The sequence below is a fragment of the Oryctolagus cuniculus genome, chromosome X (genome assembly GCF_051225735.1).
Source record: "Oryctolagus cuniculus isolate XC-2025 breed Fujian yellow rabbit chromosome X, ASM5122573v1, whole genome shotgun sequence".
Lineage (NCBI taxonomy): Eukaryota > Metazoa > Chordata > Mammalia > Lagomorpha > Leporidae > Oryctolagus > Oryctolagus cuniculus.
In genome coordinates, this window is record NC_142888.1 from 70,398,709 (window position 1) to 70,405,026 (window position 6,318).

Sequence of the window (6,318 nt, forward strand, 5' to 3'; positions counted from 1 at the left end):
CATGAACATAGATGCACAAATCTTCAACAAAATATTAGCCAATCGAACACAATACATCAGAAAGATCATTCACCTGTACCAAGTGGGAATTATTCTTGGTATGCAGGGATGCTTCAACATTCACAAATCAATAAATGTGACATATCACAGTAACAAAATGAAGAACAAAAACCATTTAGTTATTTCGACAGATGCAGAGAAAACATTTGATAAAACACAACATTCCTTAATGTTGAAAATCTTAACAAAATTGGGTTTAGAAGGACCATTCTTCAACACAATCAAGGCAATTTATGGCAATCCCACAGCCAGCATCCTATTGAATGGGGGAAAAGCTGGAAGCATTTCCCCTATGATTTGGAACTGGACAAGGATGCCCACTCTCACCATTTCTATTTAATACAGCCCTGGATGTTTTAGCCAGAGCCATTAGGCAAGAAAAAGAAATCAAGGGGATACAAATTGGAAAGGAGGAAATCAGACTATCCTTATTTGCAGATGACATGATTCTATATATGTGGGATCCCAAAGACTCCACTGAGAGACTATAAGAACTCATAAAAGAATTTGGTAAAGAAATAACAAAAAAAATTAAAAAAGAAGTTGTTAAATTGCCAGGATATAAAATCAACACAAAAAAATCAATAGCTTTTGTATACACAGACAATGTCATGACTGAGAAAGAATTTTACACTTTATGTTCTGTGTGGGTGCAAACTGTTCAAATCTTTACTCAGTATATACTAAATTGATCTTCTCTATATAAAGATAATTGAAAATGAATCTTGACGTGAATGGAATGGGAGAGGGAGCGGGAGATGGGAGGATTGCGGGTGGGAGGGAAGTTATGGGGGGAAAAAGCCATTGTAATCCATAAACTGTACTTTGGAAATTTATATTTATTAAATAAATGTTAAAAAAAGAAAATCAAAAAAAAAGATCAGTCCCAGTCACAATAGCCCCCCAATTAGTTAAATACATTGGATAAATTTAACCAAGGATGTAAAAGATCTCTATAATGAAAATTACAAAAGACTAATAAAGAAAAGAAGAAGACATTAAAATGGAAAAATCTTCCATGTTCTTGGATTTGAAAACTCAACATCATTAAAATGTCCCATACTACCAAAAGCAATTGACAGATTCAATGCAATCCCAATCAAAATACCAGAAATATCCTTTGCAGATCTAGAAAAAATGAAAAACTCGTATGGAAACACAAGAAGCCCCAAATAGCTAAAGAAGTCTTATACAAAAAATAAACCTAGAAGCATCACTATGCCTGATTTCAACACAAACTACAGGGCAGTTGTAATCAAAACAGCCTGGTACTTGCACAGAAACAGACATGTAGACCAATTGAACAGAATAAAACTCCAGAGAGGATAAGAAAAAAAATACCAAATAAACTGGATATTAAAAAGGATACATTACGACTAATACCACAGAAATAAAAAGGACCATAAGTGGTTATGGTGAAACATCATGCACTAATATTTGGATAACATAGAAGAAATGGATAAATTCCTAGACAAATGTGACCTACCAAGAGTTGATTACAGGGGCGGGCACTGTGGTGTAGTGAATAAAGCCACCACTTGCAGTGTCGGCATCCCATATGGGCACCAGTTAAAGAGCTGGCTGCTCCACTTCTGATCTAGCTCTTTGCTACGACCTGAGAAAGCAGTAGAAGATGGTCCAAGTTCTTGGGCCCCTGCACCCATGTGGGAGACTAGGAAGGAGCTCCTGGCTCCTGGCTTCAGAGCCTTTGCAGCCATTTGTGGAGTGAACTAGTGGATGAAAGACTTTCTTTCTCTCTCTCTCTCTCTCTCTCCCTCTGTAACTCTGACTTTCTAGTAAATAAATAAATCTTTTCAAAATTTTAATAAAAAAGAGTGGATTAATAAGGAGATGGAAAATATGAACAGACCAATAGCAAGTTAGGAGATCCAGTCAGTAATGAAGCATCTCATCAAAGAAAACCCAGAGCCTGATGCCTTCACTTCTGAATGCCACTATTTTTAATAAAAAAATCAATCTTTTTTAAATTCCTGCAAAAAATTTTAGGAGAAAGAAAACTCCAAACTCATCCTAAGAAACTATCACCTTGATAACAAAATCAGATAAAGACACACAAAAAAAGTAAATTTCCAGCCAATATCCCCTCAATACTCCGCAATCAAGTAGGATCTCTCCAAGTGTTGTAAGGATGTTTCAATATACAGAAATCAATAGGCCAACGCCTCGGCTCAATAGGCTAATCCTCTGCCTGCGGCGCTGGCATCCCATATGAGCACCGGGTTTTAGTCCCGGTTGCTCCTCTTCCAGTCCAGCTCTCTGCCGTGACCCGGGGTGCAGTGGAGGATGGCCCAAGTGCTTGGGCCATGCACCCCATGGGAGACCAGGAGAAGCACCTGGCTCCTGGCTTTGGATCAGCGTGGTGTGCCGGCCACAGCGGCCATTGTGGGGTGAACCAACGGAAAAGGAAGACCTTTCTCTCTCTCTCTTTCACTGTCCACTCTGCCTGTCAAAAAAAAAAAAAAAAAAGAAAGAAAGAAAGAAAGAAAGAAATCAATAAATGTGATTCACCACACTAACAAAAAAAAAAAGAAAGAAATCAATAAATGTGATTCACCACACTAACAAAATAAAGGATAAAACTATATAAAATTTCAGTAGATGGAGAAAAAGCACTTGAAAAAAGACAACATATTTTCATGATAAAAACTAAACAAATTAGTTATAGAAGGAATATATTTCAACAAAACAAAGGCCATATTTGAAAACTCTCATTTAACATACAGAAATGGGAAAAGTTGAATTTTTCCTCTAATATCTGGGACAAGACAAGGAAGCCCACCTATGACATGTCTATTAAACATAGTACTAGATTTGTAACCAGAGCAGTTAGGCAAGTGAAAGAAAGAAAAAGCATCCAAATTAGAAAGTAAAAAGCTAAATCATTCCAGTTTGTGAAAAGAAATTATATATAGATATATATGTATGTATAGATAGATATAAACATATAGATAGATATCCATTAAGTCTCTATTTAAAAATTGTTAGGACAATATATGAATTCAGTAAAGTTGTACCATGCAAAATCAACATGTAAAAAAGTTGTCATTTCTATACACTAACAATAAAGTTTCTTAAAATAAATCAAATAACCTCACTTATAACTCCTATAAAAGTAAAATACTTCTGAGTAAATTTGTCCAAATATGTGAAAGATTGATACATTGAAATGATAAAATATTAATGAAAGAAATTGAAGAAAAACAAAGTTCATGCTCCTTAATATTGCTAAAATATCCATAATACCTAAATTGAACTTTATATTCAATATAATCCCTATCAAAATATCACAGACATTTTTCATGGAAATAGAAAAATCTAAACTAAAATTCATATGGAACTACAAAACCTTGGCAGCTCATGACAAGAGCCTATGGTGATTACTGATGCCATAAACAAGAGTGTCAATTTGTTAAGTCAACAACAGGAGTCACTGTGCACTTACTCCTCATGTAGGATCTTTGTCCTTAGTGTGCTGTACATTGAGATTTAATGCTATAACTAGTACTCAAACAGTATTTTTTCACTTTATGTTTCTGTGTGGGAGAAAACTGTTGAAATCTTTACTTAATGTATGCTAAACTGATCTGTATATAAAGAGAATCGAAAATGAATCTTGATGTGAATGGAAGGGGAGAGGGCGTGGGAAAGGGGAGGGTTGCGGATGGGAGGGATGTTATGGGGGGAAGCCATTGTAATCCATAAGCTGTACTTTGGAAATTTATATTCATTAAATAAAAGTTAAAAAAAAAAAGAAAATGAATCTTGATGTGAATGCAAGGGGAGAGGGAGTGGGAAAGGGGAGGGTTGCGGGTGGGAGGGACATTATGGGGGGAAGCCATTGTAATCCATAAGCTGTACTTTGGAAATTTATATTCATTCAATAAAAGTTAAAATAAAAAAAAAATACCCTGAATAGTCGAAGCAATCTTTAGCAAAAAGAACAAAGTAGGAGGCATGTATTTACCTAACTTAAAAATATACTACAGAGCTACAGTAACCCAAACAACATGGTACTGACATAAAAACAGAAACAGAGAACAATAAAACAAAATAAGGAGCCCAGAAATAAATCCATGCATTTACAGCCAGATGATTTTGGTAATAGTGTCAAAGATACACTAGCAATGGGGAAACGCTCTTAAATAGGTGAAGTTGGGAAAATTGAACATCAAATATAGAAGAATGAATTCAGACCCTAACTCCTAAAGTATACAAAAGATTTTCAAAATGGATTACACAGTTAATTTTAAGACCTAAAAGTATAGAACGACTACTAGTAAAAAGCATAAGAGGAAAAAATTCCATGTCATTGAACCCAGGAATTAATTTTTTTAGTTATCTGAAAAGGACAGACAATAAAAGCAAAAAATAGGTAAATGAGCTTATATTAAATTAAAAGTTTCTACCCAGCAAAGGATACAATCAATAAAGTGAAGATGGCCGGCGCCGTGGCTCAATAGGCTAATCCTCCGCCTGTGGCACCAGCACACCAGGTTCTAGTCCCAGTCGGGGCGCTGGATTCTGTCCCAGTTGCCCCTCTTCCAGGCCAGCTCTCTGCTGTGGCCAGGAAGTGCAATGGAGGATGGCCCAAGTGCTTGGGCCCTGCACCCCATGGGAGACCAGGAGAAGCACCTGGCTCCTGGCTTCGGATCAGCGCGGTGCGCCGGCTGCGGCGGCCATTGGAGGGTGAACCAACGGCAAAAAGGAAGACTTTTCTCTCTGTGTGTGTCTCTCTCTCACTGTCCACTCTGCCTGTCAAAAAAAAAAAAAAAGCGAAGAGACAATCTCCAGAATGATAGGAAATATTTTTTCAAACTGTATACATGACAAAGGATTAATAAAGGGCTTAATATAGGAGCCGGCATCGTTGTGTAGCAGGTAAAGCTGCTGCCTGCAATACCAGCATCCCATACAGGCGCCAATTTAAGTTCTGGCTGCTCCACTTCCTTTCCAGCTCCCTGCTAAAGTGCCTGGGAAAAGCAGTGGAGGATAGCCCAAGTGCTTTGGCCCTTGCATCCATCCTGGTGGGAGGCCAGGAGGAAACGCCTAGCTCCTGGCTCCTGGCTCCTGGCTTCTGCCTGGCAAATTCTTGGCCATGGCAGCCATTTGGGGAGTGAAGCAGCAGATGGGAGAACTCTCTCTCTGTCTCTCCCTCTCTCCCTGTAATTCTGCCTTTCAAATAAATGAAATAAAATTAAAAATGATAAATATAATAAGAAACTCAACTCAACAGCAAGAAAACCAATCATAACACCATATAAAAAGGGGAAATATCTGAATAGACATTTTTTTCAAAATAACATTTACAAATAACCCATAGGTATATGCAATATACTCAATATCACTAATCATCAGGAAAATATGAATAAACATCAAAATCCAAATACATACAACCTTACTTCTGTTCAAATGAGTATTACAAAAATGACAAAATATGCAAATGTTTTCATAAGAATGTGGAGAAAAATGAACTCTTACACACTATAGGAAGAGGGAACTTCTGCAGTAGTCCCAGGAATCTGGTCTTCCTGCTTTTCTTGACTCTGGAATTCAGTGCTCTCACTGATTGTTATCTCTGAAAGATCCTGCTGGGGATCAGGGTTCCTGTGGGCTGTCTTGCGCCTTCTCCTCCTTTTGATGACTTGGCCAGCCGGCTCCCTAGCAGCTTGTTCCTCGCCACAAATCTCTATCTCAGGCTTGCCACAGGAGGAAGCAGAGGTTTGACCTTCAGCCTGATGCTCCTTTTCTCTTCCTGCTTCCTCTTTCAGGTGGGCTTTCAAGGCTCTTAACAACTTCTCTGCCTTCAGGTTAGCCCGGAGGCCCAGACTCTTGGCTAAATTTTGCAGGTCACTGTACTTGAAGGAGTCCAGCTCCTCCGGAGAGGGGACGGTCATCGTGACCTGTAACCGACGCGGTTAAACGCAGGCTCCAACCGCAACCCTACTCGGCTCCCTTCAAAACTGGCGCCCTGTTTAAACTTTAATAAAACAATGTAGTGGCTTTCTCATGACTAATGCTTTTTTCCCTTGTTGATGAGGAAATCTGACCTGATACATAGAGCATGATTTGAGGTGTGGCCAGAACTCTGGCCATGACTGAATTTTCTGGGAAGAATAGATGCATAATTATTTAGTAAAGGCAAACAGAAATTACCACTATTTAACTAAAGAAATAGAGAACTTGAATGGTGTATTCCTATTTCAGGACCTACGTTCACAGATTTTAAATTCCAAGGAT

At 38.1% G+C, this 6,318-nt stretch overlaps 1 pseudogene; it reads right to left on the bottom strand.

Moving 5' to 3' along the window:
- Nucleotides 1-5,555: 5,555 nt before the first annotated feature.
- On the bottom strand, nucleotides 5,556-6,049 carry LOC108178698 (nucleolar and spindle-associated protein 1 pseudogene; annotated as a pseudogene).
- Between the last annotated feature and the right edge of the window lie 269 nt (nucleotides 6,050-6,318).